This window comes from Gnatocerus cornutus, chromosome 1 (genome assembly GCF_029298725.1).
Source record: "Gnatocerus cornutus isolate USDA-ARS CGAHR chromosome 1, icGnaCorn1.1, whole genome shotgun sequence".
Taxonomy (NCBI): Eukaryota; Metazoa; Arthropoda; class Insecta; order Coleoptera; family Tenebrionidae; genus Gnatocerus; species Gnatocerus cornutus.
Genome location: NC_142233.1, coordinates 25287700 through 25307539, shown reverse-complemented (window position 1 = coordinate 25307539; position 19840 = coordinate 25287700). Strand labels below are relative to the sequence as shown.

Here is a 19840-nt window from a genome sequence, read left to right as displayed (position 1 = left end):
AAAACCTCTTAGAATTTATTTACTGGTCTGTAATATGAAGATATAAAATCATGGGGAAATAGTTGGCCCCTCATCATAAAATAAAAGATCGCATGTGTTCAGTCGATCATTTTACCAATTGAATTGCGTAATGGAAAAATTCCCGAAAAGATGACGTAAAATCAACGTGAAGTGGAATTCGGACCATCCCATCCATTCACTTGTTCAAGACAGTTTTTTGTTTATGATCCATGTTTCGCAAATAAACAAACCGTTACAATACAAACTTGAAAATGTAGGTGAATATCAGAACAAGACGGCGAAATTAGAAAGTGAAGGTTTTCGTGAGATAAATCAAGAGAACATCCGCAAAAACGCAGACTATCCTCTTCAGAAATGGACTTTTAATTTCGTTACGTCAGTTGGAAAGTTAGATGAAAATCGCGTGATAATTTGACAATCATCGTGATATCTTACAATTTGTGAAATACGTTTTGCAACGTGATCCAACTTCAGTGGTTTTGCATTTCGAATGAAATGATATAATTTTGCGAGAACGCTTATTAATCCTGTGCGCGATTGATGTGAACATTTATTTTTCGCGATTTCGGTGCTTAGCGTGGTAAATTACGTTCGTGTTTTCCTCTTTTTTTTATTTTAATGCAATCATCGTTCGACAAAAGCCCAAATACACCTTTACCAAATTTATCACGCGAGTTACGCAACTCCAATCTGTCACGTCACCCTCTTGTAACAAGCCGATTTGCCATAATCGCGTCCCTCAATATAATAAAGCTGACACTGTCGTATCACTTCGCATTAGCGATTTCTCGCTTCTTCGAGTGAAAATTGCATTGAACACATAACACTGTTGTTCATCTTGTGTAGCATGCGTGGAAGAAGAATTTTATTGCGACACTGGAGAAAAAAATGTGTGTCGGGGCAAACCCAACCGACTCCAATTAAGGTAAATGGTTCAAAATTGCAGAATCATAAGCTCGTTTAAGAAAAACCTGTTGAATAATTCACTCTCAAAGAATTATTTCAATGAAATTTAAATTAGACTTTATATTTCAATTTATAAGATTTTTAATTTGGAGCATGAGCCTACAGGATTACAGCGCGCGTATTTCCGGACAATTTGAAATTTTAATTTCAACGTCGATTTCGTCGAGGTTTTGTTTCAATTGGAATAACAGCGCAGCAGCGCGGTGGCGGCTCCGTCTCAGGAAAGCATCTTAAAATTTAGGTACCTTTCAATTTCTTGAATAAACATGAGATAACATAGTGAACATCCAGACTGACAGCCGTTGTGCAAACAACGCGAACGAGTTGTACAAACACAACTATAATTGATATAAGGTTTACTTTTTTTCGATTTACAAATCTTCCGTTCCGGTCTGGATGCACACACTTCCAGAGTTCATTCGCAACATCCAGAAAACGGCATTAAAACGAGTTTACATAACTTTATGTGCTTCCAGTATAAAGAAAGAACAATCGAATCGATATAAGCACACACATCCTGTGTGCGCTCCAGATTTACCACTTGCGAGAAGAAACCCGTGTTTGAACAGATGAGGAAAAACGAATATCACAAAAATTTAATAATATAAATCGAAGACACAAGAAACCAGACTCGAACAGAGAGGAAAGATGGTCTGGAATAAAGAAATATCGCATAAAAATAGACTCGGGCAAAGTATCTTTTCACACCCGAAGGCAATTGATGAAACAGATATCGTACAAAATTTAATAAAACACTCGTCACAGATAGAAAGTATCTAAAACAGACATAGATGTACCAAAAATCACATTAAAACTCAACCAAACAAAAAAAAATTGAAACAATGGAATGTATCAGCTTTATATGCTCTCCATAAATCGTGTGCTTTTTCCGAATGTTGAAACAACATAATTTTGCTCCGCCGCAAAAGGATGACACAATAGAATTTCCACATCCTACGCGTTTCAGATTTGTAACTTTCTCCGAGGATTTATCGAAAAATTTCCGTGAAAAAAGTTCCTCCAAGTTGCTCTGTTATCCGTGGAGACGAAGCTTCTCTTGTAATTTGAAACCTCCAAAACACGTTAATTAACGCTCGGTGAACTTCCCAACAATCGCGAATTAAGTTGGGATCTATTCCAACATAAGGGAACGAGATTTGACTAGTTGCTGTGAACTGATGCGCGAACATTTGACAGTCGGTATGGGGTTTCGATATCATCTGAACTAGCCCTGTTTCAACAGACACAATTATTAATAATATTCCCCACCTTTGATGTTCTTCCTCGCCGAGAGTTTGATAATTAAAGCTCGAAATGACCCCGCTCACTATTAACTAATTAAAGATTTAATCAGATACACCGGAATTTAATACAAATCTGCAATAATCTTGCAATTTAATTAACATGCCAAAGAAACTTGAATTTTTCTATTTGCCACGAATGCATGACTGCTGCGCCGATTCTTCCCAGAGTTTGATTAAATTTCCATAAAGGCCGCAATAGACTTTGCCAGAATTAAACGGGTCGCTTCTGCCCTTTGAACTTTGTCTCGAGACAGGAAAAAGTTGGATGAACTTTAATGTTTAAAAACTCGATAGTCCCACACCTGACACTGACTAGCACTGAACACAACTTCTTAAGCTTTGTCTTTTCTATAGAGACTTTGCAATTAATTATCTCGGCTTTGGAACATATTAACTAGGGAATATGAGAAGGAAGATCGGATACGCAAAACCTCCCCGGAAAATGGCCGCGAAATTAAAAGTCGTTTCCAATTCGATTATTTTTCTGGATTCGTTCAACTGTCTCGAACCAACTAACAGCTTGTGAGGAAAACCCGGACGGTTTTGATGTACTATTAATATTCATCACCCCGTAATAAAATTAAAGGAGCGAAGCGGAACAAGTAGCTCCAACAACGCGGAATAATAATGAAAATGGATACACGGCGAAAATTCAATCGCGGACCGGTTCGGGGATGGAAGTGCAATTTGTGTTGCAGGTTCGATGAATTGGGAAGGTAGATGCTACATGGGGTAAAATTAGATCAGTGGGCACGGAATAAAGGAATAAGCAAATCTCATTGATTGACAGATCTAACGCACAAATTCAATGCCCCAAACGCAAAATGACAAGTTTTTTCATATGCTTGCACTAGAAGTATCCGCTAGAATATTGGAAGAATTGTTTAGTTAATATAATCTTCATTAAATTAAAAGCCAATTATATGTCTACTATGTTCTTGATAGTTATATTTTAATACAGCTGTTCCAAAAGTGTCATAAAAAATATACACCAAGATAAGAACTCATTAAAATAAACAACAAATTCCCATAAAAAAAATAATAACAAAATGAAATTCGAATTAAAAATTTCGGTTAACACAAGCATTTTTGCGGCAATTTTAAAACACTTATAGGTACATACATAATCATTTTCTTATCAACTCTAAAATCGCACAAAACAATCCATAAAGTCTATAGATTTTCGTAATGTACAGCTATAAAAATTACAATGACTTCGTAATGCAGTGATCTCTAGAAGCGATTTTTCAACGACGAAAGCCTGAAAGCTCAACCATTGTCAAACGTACCTTTAATGAGTCATTAACTTTATCGTTCTAAATCGTACTTATTAATGAAAAAAAATGAAATGGAGTTTTATATTTAGCCAAGTCTTTTAATACCTCGCTTTTATTATTTTTCCTTTAATTCCTTAAGTGAAGTTCAAGATCTCGAAGAAAATAATTTTCTATAAAGTTCCTTTTCTCGAGTAAACACAAATATAATTTGTTCCGTTCGAACGTAACAATTTATGAATGTGAAAAAGAGAAAATCGATCAGTGAAATTCTCTCATATTTGAAGGGGGCAGGGGAAAATTAATTAGTGTTTATTGCTTCGCCTCGGAGCTAACATGGAAATGAATGCTTCCAAATGTCGTCCCACTGAAACATAATCAAAACTAAATCGACAATCGCGTTTTTGTGGCTCACGTGAGTCCTAAACGCCCGCAAAATATTCAATACATTTCGCCATGGAAACTGGCATCCGCTTGTTTTTGCTGAAGACAATCGACAATACGTGTATCATTGTTCGAACACGTCGAAAGGAAAGTGTAATTTCCTTCTCTTCATTACGTAGTAAATCCACCACTGAGCTAAGAATGTAAGGCATTCTAGCAATAAAAGCTAATTTATTTACGATGAAAATCGTGGGCCCTGGGAACGAGTGACCCACATACCGACCGATTATTTGCTCTGTGCAAATACGGAAAAGACGCACCTTTATTTCGAGTTTTTCCATTAACGTAAATATTTCCCGAACGCTTGCCAAAAGTTCGACCCTGTACGTCCGAGCCAATTGTTGGGAAAGTGATGAGTCAAGAGAAAAATTGGATTTGGGTGAAATCATTTCTGAATTCCTGAAGCTGCGTGCCAATAATGTTCAAGCAAATATGGCGAGTTTTAGTAACTTGTTGAAGGGCGGTGTAGTTTTAGAAGTTATGATTCATGCTGCTTTTTCTCAAGACTTGGTGGATACGCAGTCACGTTTAAAACGCGTGAGAGGCTAAGGATCAAACCAGGTACTATCAAGATTAACGAGCAGATAATCCACTTACATCGGAATGTGAAATTACCGATGACTATTTCTACTGTTTTTATTTCACCAAGCTGGTTTCCATCGTAGTTCTTAAAATAATACAGCTTTGTTAACAGGAACTACGTTCTCTGAGGTTTTTATCCGTACGGTTTTCTTCTTTGATTTCGTAATGAAACTTTGATTTCCCGCGTCTGTGATTATGACCCCTGTAAAATTAGACGTGATTGCATTAGGTAAGTTTTTGACATCACCATAGCAGTTTTTCGACTTTTACTTTCAGCGAATTAACAACGAGGTGAGGATGTTCCTTCATTAGCATTTTCGGCTCTCTACACATGATATAAGCACAGAAATATGTCGACAACAGATCCACCGCTGTGTTTAATGACCCGTCCGTCAAGTAACCATCATTGAATAACTTCATAGTTATGAAATTTAGCTTTTGATTTCTGAAATTGTTGTATCGATCAGCACCGACGCCGTTGAGACTAGCCCTAATTTGATATGGCGGTTATGGTCACGTGATGCTTTATCAAAATGCGGAGATCAAAGCGACTGTGTCTTATAATTGAATTAATAACTTTGTATTAATGAGCCTTGCTAAGAAAGTGCAAATTTTAAGTCGGCGACAACAGTTTTATTTTTGGAATCGATCCGTTTTTTATACAAGATGAATGAAAGCTAATAAAAGAAAAGAATGTCCAAATATGAGTTTAAATGAATGAAATGAAAGGAAGCCAAAATAATTTAAGTAAAAATGCCAAGTATGCCGTCATACCTGGTCGAGGTGCTTCCAATTTTCAATGGAATTGTTTATTATTGCGGAAACAAATTTGAAACTTGTCTCTTTGAAGCAATCCTGAAATAAGTGCACATTTAATTAATTAGTATAGTAAGCTTATGTTTAAATTAATATTTAGTCTACGAAAACAACCGTGTTTGACTTGGTGTATGGTACAGAACGGTCATATCACATTGAAAAATCAATTTGGTTTAAATTCATCTTCATTATTTGACTAAGCTTCTATAACTTGATTTGAACTAATATTTGCAAAAGAACAATTCTAATAATATTAATTAATATAATATAAAAAAAAAAATATAAACTCAGAATGTTTACTTGACGCTTCCTGGCTTTAGGTTTTAAATGTTAATTTATGAAACATTATAAATATTACAAGTTTAAAGAAATCACTTTTTTCAGCTAATATTAAAGTGCGAAGTGCGCCATATAATAAGTTGAGAGCCTACAATAATTGCCTGTTTTATATACGTTGAAAACATCCGGAAATAATATTTCGTCTGACCTAGGCCGTGAAATCTGTCGTTTAAGCTGTTGCTTGATTAAATTCCAAGGCGTTTCAATGGCGAAATTCAACACAATTAAGAATTACAAAACTTTTATTCAATAGATACCTACATTTATTATTGCTAATATTTTAAGCTCCCACACAAATTATTCTGGAATTTTTCACAATTAGCTACTATTTAATTTAGTCAATTACAGAAAAATAATGAAACAGCACTTTTTAGTTAGTTGGCAAAAGTTTGGAAAGTTTAAATCTCTTCCTTCTTGAAGACCATTTCGTTCTTTAACGTCTAGACTATTTAAAATCACTTGTTTCAATCTATCCGAACTAATCGGTTCGGTTTATTTTTATAGGATCTTCAATGAAATTCATCCTGCCACAGCCGCATTGCGAGATATTTACACAACACAAGTGCACTTAAAATGCAAATGCAAATACCGCACGTAAGCCCCACTTTTGTTTTGTTTTGATGTTAATATGTAGATTGTGCAGTGTAGGTTTGAAACATGTCAATGTTTACTAAGATAACACTGTCTGGATCATCATCAAAACTTACATTGTGGTAGATGAAACAACTCACCGAATATAATAATACGTTCGTAAGTAATAGATCCGCTTTGTGAATTTTTATTTAATTTAAGATGTAGCTCTACGACTATCTTCTCTCTAACAAGTTGTGAAAAGATAAAGATGTAATTTTCGAAAACGTAACCAAAATTCCAACTTTCGATTCGCCTCGACGGATTTGATTTCAAACTGAACGAAACACGATGATTCAATCCGTACTTAGCATAAATCGATCGTAATATAATACGCAACAAATTCTGAAAGATTTAAAAGTTGTGGCAATTTTCCAGCATGAATACCTTAAAAACCGTTATAAAATCTGTTGATCTCATGATACATCTACAAGTCCCCGGAAATACCTCAACTAACTCCAACAAGCAGCGAAGTTTTTTATATTTCATGTTTCATGCTGCATTTCCGGAACCCAAATTCCGCCTATCCGGGGTTTCACGACCACACATAGTTGATGTTTATTGTTCTCCTGGATTTAATTAAGGTACGAATTCACTGGCGCGTCCACCGGCTTTGTCATTTCACTTTATTTTTTCCACCACTTCGGCTTTCGGCTCCCTTTAATTATTATACGCTTTTGAATTCGTTTAATTTAATTTCTGTTTCTGATCGTACGCTTTAAATAAACCTGTGTCTTTGTCGCCCAAAGCGGGAGGGTGACACACCCACGGTTTACAAGGGTCGACAAGATCCGGATCAAACAAATTATTCATTCTTATAAATACGCCGTGTGAGTGAGGTCAGACATGTGCACCCTGAAAATTTGACCAGATTTTCATGATTTTTGAGACTAATTGAGACAACTTGTTTTTGTTACGTAAGACGTTCTAGGTCCACATGCCATATTGTCCGTTTTTATGCTTTTGGGTTAAATAAAAAATCGAATCTCGGCTGGAAAAGTCGGAAATGAATCTCAAAAAACAGAAACCTCGAAGTTAAATCCGGCGCAATAGTCACTTGTTCGCGATTACCCTCTTCCATCCCCCAAATCCGCTTAAAAATCGAAGGAAACGAGGATAATTACGTTGGCCAAGAATAACGCCGGATTATTTCGGTAATGACCGGAAATTTTACTCACGTTATTAATAGGCTTTGTTTATACCAACCAGCAATTAACATAATAAGCAGCGTTATACCTAAGTAATAATAAGACAACCGACCTCAGAACGAAGAAATTCATGTAAAGCACAATTATAACAGATGAAAACAGACCAGACTTATTAAAATGTTTAAGTTTGCATTAAAGACAAGTGCATTATTTTCCCACTATTTTTGCTGAAAGTACGTAGGTTCCTGCGTTCCCAGGTTAAAAATCAATACATGCGTTAGAAAAATAAGATGATTAGGTTACACTCAAATACATTCTTAGCTGACTTTCTGCCTTCTTATTTACAGACAAGACTCGACAGAAACGACTAGGTACTGTATGAAAATGAATGTGTAATCACAGAGATAAAACATATAAATAAAGAGTAAATACCAAAGCTTTTGACGCTCTAAGTGGAAGCTCGTTTTAATTTCAAAAGATCCACTTACTAAATAACATAACTACATCAAGAACTGATATACATTTTTAGGAACGATTACAAAAGTGTTTATAAATTAGAGGTTTTGTTTCGAATCAAGCAGACTGCTGACATAATTAGTAAATTGCTGTCCATAAACATATTCAGCTTCGTTAACTCATTTATCTCATTGCTCATTACAATTATTAGTTACAACTTCTTTTGTCTCCCCCAACTGCGAAATTCGTATTCTTTAAAAATTGTATTTATTTTATTTTCAAAGAAATAAAATTATACCTACTTAGTTTAAAATGCAAAAAATAAGTAAGTAAAGTGTTTGCTTCGCTTTTGATTAACTCTAATTAAATTTCTTAAGATACAATTGTCAAGACGATGGTAACTATCCAATTTAATTAGAAGTTAAATTTAATCAGAAGTGGTGCAAACGACAAGAAGTTTCAACATTATGAATTACTACCACCCTTTACTTATTAAACAAGTAATAAAATTGTAATAAAAGAAATAGTCATTTTGATCGTAACAATTGGATTAAAAAAACAATCAACTTAACAGAGGTAATAATAATAATAAACATTGGAAGCAATAAACCGTATCCAAAAATATCCTAAAATAAAAGGATTCAAAAAAAAATAAAATTTCGTACAAAATACAGCACCAATATTTTATGAAAAATAAAACAAACCATTTGAAACAACAAAATAAATGTAATAATGACAACATACAAGAGACCAGATTTTCAAGAAAGTAAATAATGTACAAATTAGTAAATATTATTTTCAGAAATATGAATGTTGTAACAGCTTGTATAGGCAGCATCAAACTTTTCATGTAAATGTTATCTAACTTTGAACACATCATATCTTACGCGTATTCTCTGTACGTTGGTTTGAACTTCTTAACATCTTTAATGACGTCTGTAACCTATTATATCTGTCAATTCAAGTTTATTGTATCATCTGTGACCCCAAAAGCAAGTAGCTGCTCGATCACATTACGACATCGAGCCTATAATAATTGCTCACTGAATTTACACAACTTACTGATAGGTAATTACTAAAATTATCACAACTTTCAAAATGTTTAAAAAATGTAGCATTCAACACCGACGGCACGACAAAGACTTTACCAAATGAATATTCCACGTTAAAAATTAATATAAATGAGAGACAGACAATCCATCAAAGTTTGTGTGTACATGAATTAGCATTGAATTTCACGAAACTTCCATTAACACCTTCGAAAGTAGGTAAAGCACGCACCGATTTCGCAAAAATCGCCATGAATAATTCACCTGTTTACAATTTAAACAATTATGAAAAAAGTGGATTTTAGTTGCATAACCGTACCTATCATTAAAATCGTCACCTTCGATTTATTCGCACCCTTATAATTACAAATTTAACACTCAACTCCTTGCACCTCGGTAAACAACCCCTTTAAGTCGCACATTAAAAATTCAGCACCACAACCGAGTGGGTACCTACATATTGCACGACATTCTTCCTGCAGTGCGTTATGCGGCTGCACACACGCAATTATCCTGCTATATGAAGGAGTGTCGCAGAAATGGTCGCACGTCACGATAAGATAAGCGAGTACTTACTTGATGCGCACGTTCTAGTCGGAAATTGTGTTTATAAAGAAAAAATCCAAAAATGTCGGAGAATTTCAATGGCACTAACACTTGTGGTTTGAGCTTGAAACTGAAACGCAGACTGCGTGCTACCGCACGACCAAGCCACTCAAACAAAACAAAACCCACTCGTTCAATCAACCGTTCCGAGTTGTGGTGGTGGCAGTGTACTCGGATGAACCACGCGTTTATGTGGACTTGACTACAGAGGAGACCACAAGGCGAACGTTTGGAGTGGAGAGAGAAGCGAATCGGAATAAAACTCGGAAACTTCGAATCTTGGTGATGGTTTTGACATTCCGTGGCACTTGTGTAAGGAGAAAAGCGCAGTAATGTGGGAATCTTTTCTTAGATTATGTAAGATAAAAAACGTTCCGCATTCTTAAAATTTAAGAAAAGATTGTAGGAACGTGCAACAGTGCTTTGCGAAAATTCATGGCTACAAGATCAATCAAAAATAGATTTTATGAGTTTATAATTATGAACGAACTAGAAAAATTCAACATATCAGTCAATAAATTAAGAATAGGTGCGATTTTTGTTCAAAATCACATTTGGTTTTGGAGTCATCGATATTTCAAATTCTCAAATATTTAAACAACACATGAGCACGTATCTTCAAACAAAACTGTATGATGTAGAAATTCCATTTAAAAAATTTGAAATCAAAGTATAAATAGCCACAATAAACGATCCTGAGCACCGCCACTTTTAGTCCAATGACTGGGTAATTTCACACGAAATTGTACAAATAAGTGGAAGGGCAACGACTTCACAGTTTTAACAATTACCTAAAGTTAATCGAAATGTAAATACGTACAATCTGTGTGGTTGCTTATAGTAAAGCGTGGGATTCAAACAAGGAAATTATTGTTGATAGTAGTAAAGGTCTAACAAAATTTACTTAAAAAAAAGAGAAAACATAGTTATTAGTTTCGGACTTCGAAACAAATGTTGATCGTGACAGATTTTTTCCCAGATAGTTGTTTATAACATGAAAATAACAACTATTACGAAAATCAAATCGTCGACATCCTGTCAACATAATAAAAAATTTACCCAGAGAAGAACATTAATTTCAAACGAAAAGATCCGCGGAGAATGCGCAACTTGTTGGCACAAAATGCGTTTCCATAATTTGTCACATTACACACTTAATATATTTAGCTATTAGCTAATGTGCTAGAAAATATGAAATGTTGGACTTAATTGTGTCTTGGCCCAGTGTGCTTTATTATTGTCTTCGACATGACACACCACACCTGAATTCTGGCCAAGTTAAAGTTAGATAAATATTTTATAGAACTTCGGGGCTTATAATATTTTCAAAAACGTAATTTTTACAATAGCAATTATAAAATAAGAATGTTGGCACAATTAGTACAACATTTTTTTTTGTCTTATAAATAAATTATTTTGACATTAATTATTCCAGAAATGAGTAAAAAACTTCAAATGGGCTACTTACAATTTAAGAGTTTTTCTTTACAAAACATGAAGTTAAATTAGAGAATTGATCCACTGACAGTGCATAATTTAAAACAATGACTACTTCCATATTGATACTAAGTTATGTTTATTGTATCTTTTATCCAGTTTTGACATTTACAATGTAATTTAGCAAAAATTGATGCAAACGTAAATTTTATTTCCAACAATAAAATGTTTCATCTGAGGCGACCCAGCGGTCCGTTTTGACAAAGTTATTTTTAATATGCATTTAATAATATTACTAAAATATTTTTTAATAATAACAAAAAAAGCAATATAAAAAATTATGTACAGTATCCACGCGAAAAGCTCACAGCGAAAGTTCGCTCACATCTCTGTTCAGAAATCCAAATTTAATTTTCAGTGATTTTATTTATATTTAATTCTGTTTAAATTTCCACTAACCTGTGACGAACGTTAAAAATAAATAACCTTGAGACATAAAAAACCGCGAAGTACAAACCGCAAATTTATCTGTGAGAAATAATATATCATTCAGATGTCGTTATGAGTCAACTTCGCAAATTCCAAGAGATGAATAATGAGTGTACATTTCTAGCTTAAATATAGAGGTAATAAAGCATACCATGCCATGACACATACTAAATAAGAATATTTTCAAACATAACGAACACCTTTGTGTTAAAAAAAAACAATAAAATCTTTTCAATAGTGCAAAGACAGTACGATGAACCTAACTGAAAGGACATTATATTTTTAAGATAATTTCCACTATTTTTACACTGAAGATAAAAATTATAAATAAAAATTATAAATAAACACCCACCAATTTCAATTAATGCTCTAAACCTTGCCACACAAAATATTTTCTACTCTTATCATGAGTTTCCTTCAAATTTTCATTTATCATTATCTGTTATGGCCACTTAATTCATTAACCAACATCACACATAAATTCTTGAAGCGCCCAAGCTTAAGGGTTGGATTAGTGACCGCAGGTAGTTCATGCGAATAATTTAGGCAGGTTGTGATATTAAAAACAAACTTTGTACCCGAAAGGTCGCTACTAACCAAGTCATAAACGCTAAGCCCTTTTATGGATACAAGAATACTCATTTATGAATTATTATGAATATAGATCTGATTACATCATCAGACTTAACATCTGTCGATAGCTAAAAAGTGGAATTATTGCCTCATATTGCTTATTTGTCTTTTTTACACTTATTCGTTAATGAACCATGAATAAAAATGTACACATTTCGAAAAAAAAACTAAAGTGATTAATGTCGACATTGGGCTAAAGAAGCAATAGAACGATAAAAGAATATTATAATTATATAATAATTATAATATTATATAATATTATAATTATAAGAATATTATAAATCTCAATTCTGTTCACTCTTTTGACTGTAATTTTCTGAGATAAATACCCGGATAATTGGTAAAATTATAAAATTCGGAGTAAACTTCCAGAACAATGACATCAAACACATTTTTGAAGCGACGATGCACACAATCAGCGTTTTCATTAAAGTGCGTATTGCATTTCACGATTTTTCATTAAACGTTGTCGGCAATTGTTTTAATGAAAAAATGTTCTTGAAAGTACAATTACAATCGAACAACGCCGCTTTATTTTGGAAAATCCTACCAGTCCATTCTGAAAATGAACCTCCAGCTATTATAAAAGTTACCCTCGTAAAATAAATTAATGAAGTTCGTAATAGCAGGCCAACGTCTACAGGATTTCGAAGAAAAGCTTTGGTGCTTTTAGGAAGGCATTCAAGGCAATCCATTTCGTTTCGGATTAAAAAAAAAAAATTTAATTGATCGAATCGAAGGATGGACCAATATTTTACATCGCAGCCGATGCACACAGAAAAAGTTTTCTCTATAAACACTTTCTGGGTAACTTAACAGGCAAGTTTGTGCTTTTAATCACAAACTTGTGTTAAAGTGTCGACTTTAAACAATTACCTCCTTGAGCTAGCCGCCGATTGGCGAACAACAGAGCGAAAAAAATCTGATTTATAGTGTTTTCGATTTCACATTTGTTTTGCAGAAAACAACCGTATTTTTCAGTCACGCAAATACACCCTAAAATGAATTAGTAGAAAGAGGACGTTTCACGTTTACGATCAAGAAATCAACCTTAAAAGGATTCAAACACTCCCCCACCTTATTTGCACAAAAAATTACAAAAATTCAATTCGGGGCTGGGTTATCAGAACGTACCTCGTAAAAATTGATAAACCACCACATAAATAAAACAAATTGATTTGTTTTCGTAAGGACCAAAAAGGTGCATTCATTTTCCGCCCACGTCGAAAACCGATGCGGAAGAGAATTTCACGACGTGTTTTTCCGGAACGTTTAACAGGACTAAAAATTAAATACCTAATAAATAGTTTACCACGGATCGAATGTCCCCGTGAGGCGGATAAACGAAATTGAATGCGCCCTTGACGGTAGTGCTTGTACCACAGGGAATTCGCGACGAGTGCGAATGCAGCAATAAAAGAGTTTTTGCCTTTAATAGCGAGTATTAAAAACAAGTACATGAAAAATGCGAGTTATATTAAAAGCCTCGCGGCAGCGGAAAAAATCTATACAACGTCAAAGAAGAGATATAAAGAAGAACTTACCCTAGATTAGATCAGCGATTATCGCCAAGTTCTCGTGCTCCTTGGATCTGCAGATCTGAAACAACACTTTTGTTGAAAAACTTTCGCTTATTCGACGAGATAATGAAAGCTGGGGACTTTGCAATTGGACGAATTTCCCTTATAAAGACCAGTAGAATGTGACTGTATTGGTAAATTGTCACATTCTATTTGACTGAATTGCATCTAGCCCGAGAGATAGATAAAATATGTTTTGAGTTTTTATAGTCACAATTTTATAGAAGCTGTGAGTTGATACAACATTCCTAACTCAGTTGAATTACCCCAAGGACCCAAGTTTTTACTGTGGAAACTTTTTACCACGTTCTAAACTCCCGGCAAAATCGAAATAGGAAAGCAATTGATAATACAAATAAATCAAAAAATGTAAAACCCGCAAATTGTTCATTCAGACAAAAATATTTAAAAATAATAAAAACAAAAAATTGTGTATAGGTACTACAAAATTAAATTTATTACCGAAAATAAAATAATAACTGAAAAAATACCACTGAGCAATTCTAAAGGTGTGTCTATAAAAATTCCCAAAAAGCAGTCATGAGTTAATAAAACGTATAAAACAGTAAGCACGTATTTTTTTGTTCACTTCGTTTACAATAAGTTTGAGCCATTTCTAACAAGACATTTTATGTGTCCATAAAGCAGTGCCGTAAAATAATAATGAAAACAAATAGATGGAAATTAGATAATTAAGTTAATTTTATGGGTTCCCAAACAAGCTCTTCCAATAACTCCTACCGTATAAAAAGAAAAAAGCGTTAAAAAACAGTCAAAAACTTTTATCAAAATTTAATATTTTAAATGGCCTTAAGTCAATGCAAAGTTCCTCTCAATTAGACATTGATTCCCAGTCGTCGACAACCCTCCCTCAATTTGTTAATTTTGCAAATTGCCTTCGGTAAAATAAGCGCAGGAGGTATTTAGTCTCGTCTCAATTTTCTCCCCCGAGAACATGCATCAGCTCGTTATGTGCGTCGAAAATAGTTCAATGAATAATCATGAAATTCTATATATAAAGCGGTCTTAAAATTAGCTTGGTGTTAAATCGCCTTATCCTATCTAGGATCTTAAAGATCGTGCAAGCAACAGGAAACATACATTGAAAAAGTCCTACCTTTTATCTCGAAGGACCTTATTAGCTAGACAACTTCACGACTGAACGACCACCAAAGAACTGACCAGCGGTCACTAGACTATCAACTTATCAGTCAGAAATCTCCCCCAGGACAAAACCCATTGGCCTAACGGCAGGGGTACGACGTACGTGGCCACAATTGATTGTTGACGGGTCGTCATAGCGACCTTTCAAAATACAAACACCGATATAGACGAACAGTAAGAACGAAGACTGGACGTCACAATGGTAATTGCTACAATTTCGTAAAAGGATAATTCAAATGATGCAAAAATACATTTAACCTTAGACGCTATCCACTAACGACTCCCATTTAATCAAGCACGTTTGAAGCAAAAATAAGAAGCTTCGATTTAACTTTTTTTTTAAATATTTAGCTTCTGTTGGATATCACGTTTGCACACGTGTATCAGAATGTCACATTCAAATTTAACATTAATGAAAACAAATCGATATTCCTTGAAGTAAAAGCGCTTATACTAACATCCAATTTGTCGTTGTACATCATTTAATTTTGACAACGCACAATTATTATCTAATTAAGTATAATCCGATTAAATATATCTGTGACTTATTATTATAATTGTCGGGAATCAATTTAACATTGTAAATAGACGACTCTATATCCCCAATCAAATTACGTTAAACATAATATCTAAATTGTACAATAAACATTGCTAGATATTGTTAACAGGAGCAAGGGTTCTGTAAAAACTTCTGCTGAAAAATATAAAAATAAAAAGAACGAAATTTCTAAAAAAAAAATAGCGCAGTTATGCAAAAATTCTTTAGATATGTAGAGTTAAGTAGCTAAAATAGCCGCGTTTTCGAACGAAAGTATTCCACATGTTATGAAATTTAATTCATTTCTCTGTCAATTTTTATAAAAATATAAATGTGAAATGTTTTAAAAACTACCACGATTATAGATTTTTTTGAAAACGGAGTTCCATTTTCGTCCGGAAAATTGCATTTTCCTACCTAAAGCCACACTTGTTTGCTTCGCCAGGCATTACAGATAAGATATGCGCATATCAAAAATCAAAAATGACAGTAATTATCCAAGAAATTCAAATACAAATAATTTAGTAAAAAACTTCCATTCAAAAACTAAAAATAACATACCTACTTATTCAGAATATTTTCATCGGCTTATAGGATTTACTTTTATTCTATTTATGTGTAGAATATCTACGGTCATAGAGATAACATCCATTTATAACCAATAAAAGATACTGAACTTTAAAATGCTGTAACGGCAGTTTCATTGACAAGGAATTACACTCATCTTTTTGATCTCTGGTATTTCTAAATGATTAACTTAATAATACATTTTCTTTCCAATTAAATATCAATATAAAACATAAAGCTTCGTTACGTTCGTTAGATTCACCAAATAGAAAAAACTTTTTATGAAATGGTTAATTTAAGAGTGTTATGCAAGTACACCAAACTGTAACAGAAGGAGGTAGTAATTGAAACACCGAAAATTTTTTTTTGCTGTTATTCTCCTATGCATTAAAAGATTATAAAAATAACGATTATAAACCAATTTTAACTAAATTTAAGCAATGTTAGTTTGTACCTACAAAGGTACAAATTGAATTTATATAAATGGGTGCACCATATGCAACTTAAGTAGTTGCATATGGTGCACCCATTTATATAAATCCAATTTGAAAAGAATGAATCAAGGAACGTTACGTTTCGAACTATATCGCTACAACTCTTTTGCTGTCTGCATGTGGATGCAACTCATTCGATCTTACCGAATATACCCAAGTCACCTTAATACTGTAGAACAAAAAGTTATCCTCAGCTATCTGTCAATTTGTGCTACACAGTTTCCCAATGATATCCAGTAAATCATATCTTTATAACTTTTGCCTAGATCAGAACAAAGAAGAATTTGAACGTTTTTTTTTTATAGTTTCGTGTATAATTATTATGTATATTATTATTGTATTAAATAAATACATATTATTAATCAGTTTCAAGTAGGTGCATACAACCAATGACAATGTTTGTCAGTCTCATTTTTGGATTATTCGAGCTTAAACGCTCGGTTGGATTCCGAATTATCGAGAATCGACTGCAATATGTTCTCAAACAAATTTATTAATAATTTTTCGAACCCTGCTTAATTAACTTTGTACCTTCTAGCTTGTACAAAAAAAAAAGCCAAAATAAAGAACATTTTCATTTAAAATTAGACCTGTTCTGTAAGTAAGTTCAATGCTTTACTTACATAACACCCTGTATAATATAAAAATTGTTATAAAACAAATTTCACTCAATTTTAGACTTTTCCTCGATTTCCCTGACTGTAGTCGACAACTTTGGCAAGTATGTACCAACAGAACACTAAATAAAAACATTTGGCTAAAGAATGTAAACACATAACATTTCTTCAAAATGATTTTACAAAGGCATTTGTCAGATAATTTTGTCAATGTAAAAAGCAGATGACAACATGCGAAACGGATGCATAAATGTCAACATTAGTACCACGAGAATAATTTACTATTTGAAATTAATTTAAATATGATGATTACTTAAATACCGCGACTGTCACCGCCAAATTTTATTCGAAAGTCGGTATTATCATTATCATAATTTGCAGTCGCATAATTAGAATCATTGATCTAGTCGCACAAAAAACAGTAAAACACAGCAACAATAAACTAAATATATTGTTAACGACCGCGCTAAAAAATTCATGTCAATCGATCCCCTTTGTCCTCTTTCCCTCCCTTAAAAAATTAAAATAATTGAACGATCCGCATTAAAAAACATTCATCCATTTCTGTTGAAACTAATTTTCTGCGTGACTGACTGAAGCAGACACTAGGAAATGACGTTATTGCCAATTAAATAATATTTACAAACCACAAATTTCCGATCAAGACAAACTCGTCGGAGACTTTTTGATTTTATTTGTCCAACCCACGCCTCTAAAAGATGTAAGTAAATATTATAAAATGTATTAAGCTCTCAAATTTGATGTAACGGGTAGAATCATAAAAGTAATATCTGCCACAATTATAGGATTTTACTAGTGTTTTACAGCGCTTCAAAATGAGCTTTTATGGATGCAACCCACCGTATAAAACTGGGTTTAAAGACTATATTTACTCACAAACCTTCTGAGATAATAATAAAAATGACCGGCTTCCTGGTTTTCAAAATTTCATTCTAACTCGGTCTTTGATTAAATCTTGAATTAAAAGATACGAAAAATTCAAGAGCATATGGAAGTACGTGGGTAAAACAGTTTCACTTTCAGCTAATCGTTCCAGTATCAATCTATTTTCATTCACAGAAACGAATTACACTACTAGACTATTTATCATACCTTGTCTTGTCAAAACCCACTCTACAAGTCAAACATTCCGCGACAAAACCTCCTCGATTCACAATTTCGGGCCACCCCCGCACTTTGTGATTTAATGTGAAAAATATGCAAATCCTGCAAATTCCTCGCAAACCCTAGCATTAAGACTAGTCTAATTAATTTGGATGACCGGAGCGCGTTCCACTGCCTCAGTAAAACATTAACACATTTTTTAAATAAATGTCCGGTCACGCTATGGCAAGTCCATCAACTATTTTTCATGACCTGTCAATTTAGCGATCAATAAACAACCGAACGCTTTCCAAGGTTTACTTTAAACATACGTTTTATTACCGAGAATAATAAATTTGGGAAGTCGTAAAATTACCTGTGTTATCACTTGATTATTAATTTCCAGCGAATAATTTTCATGACGGTAAAGCGTGCATGAAAGTAATGTTTTTCTAAGTGAACGCTTTTGCATAATATAGACCGAAGAGGAGATAATAGTCTTAATAATAACGCCATTAGCGCCATCCTCATCAGGATCCATTTAGTGAAACGGTTAGAATAAAACTAAACAAGAAAGAAATAACAGCTTTAATGGCAGACATTAGACGTTCTTGGTAACTAATTTAACATAATTCGAAAGCCATTAATTAAATATTTATACTACGATTATAAATAATAACAATACGGCCTCCGCTGAATAAATAGTGTACGAGACGAAATGATCGAAAGAAACATTACCATACAAATAAATAATTCATAAATATTTAGAAACGAGATGCCAAAGTGTGTGTTCCTGAACATTTGTGCTTTGAGCTTAAGTGTATTGCGGTAGTTGGTAATAGGTTCGGCATTCAGGCATTGACTCACATTTGATTGTTTGGCACTTCGCCTAGAATAATTTTCGAGTGAGTTCGAAATTCTTTAAGTTTCCATTATCGACTCAATTTATAAGATGCGTTTCGTGCTCTCCATTTCATGAAGATTCGGAACTGTATTGTAGACGCCTACTCATTAAAAATTAACGGGAACTGGGAAATATCAAGAGTTTGCATGTTCCATTAAAACAGAAAGAAACGTAGAAAAATTAATTTATTATTAAAGATGGAAAACTGCAAGGTGTCTGCTCGCGTGACGTCCTTAGAGACACGACAGATCTTATAAATTCCCAATGAACTACTAATTTAAGACTTAACGATAATTATTCCAATAAATTATACAATGATGAGCGACCTCAAAAACTACCTCAACAGTCAAATCGATTAGTGCAATATTTATCACCGATGAACGCTTGATTTCTTCGTCACATCTGACGATGTGCCATTGACTAGCCCCGTACAATTAAGCAGGAAAAATTACCTCCTCTATCATCAATACAATAATGACAGTATTCTATTACGTTACGAAATGACATGTGATGCATGCTGTACCTGATTGCAGAGTGCATTATGGGAACCTTTAATTACCATCAAACGTAGACTCTCACAGGTATTAAAAATGCATGTAGTAATGACAGACTGTGATGAACCGACGTGTGTTTAAGTGTTTCTGTTGCTATTGCATAGCACGTCACTCCAAGAATATC

General features: G+C 33.7%; 1 protein-coding gene across 6 annotated transcripts in view; it reads right to left on the bottom strand.

The window, feature by feature from the left end:
* Positions 1 to 19840, bottom strand: part of HnRNP-K (Heterogeneous nuclear ribonucleoprotein K) — a 65068-nt gene that overhangs the window by 26959 nt on the left and 18269 nt on the right. For 3 of the 6 annotated variants that reach the window (XM_088050165.1, XM_088050168.1, XM_088050167.1), the window contains exon 2: positions 13739 to 13793. The gene's annotated coding sequence lies outside the window, so the exon portion shown is untranslated. Of the gene's footprint in view, positions 1 to 9605; positions 9828 to 13738; positions 13794 to 14891; positions 14988 to 19840 lie in introns of those variants that run through there. The other 3 variants (XM_088050166.1, XM_088050171.1, XM_088050169.1) reach the window with 3 other exon arrangements.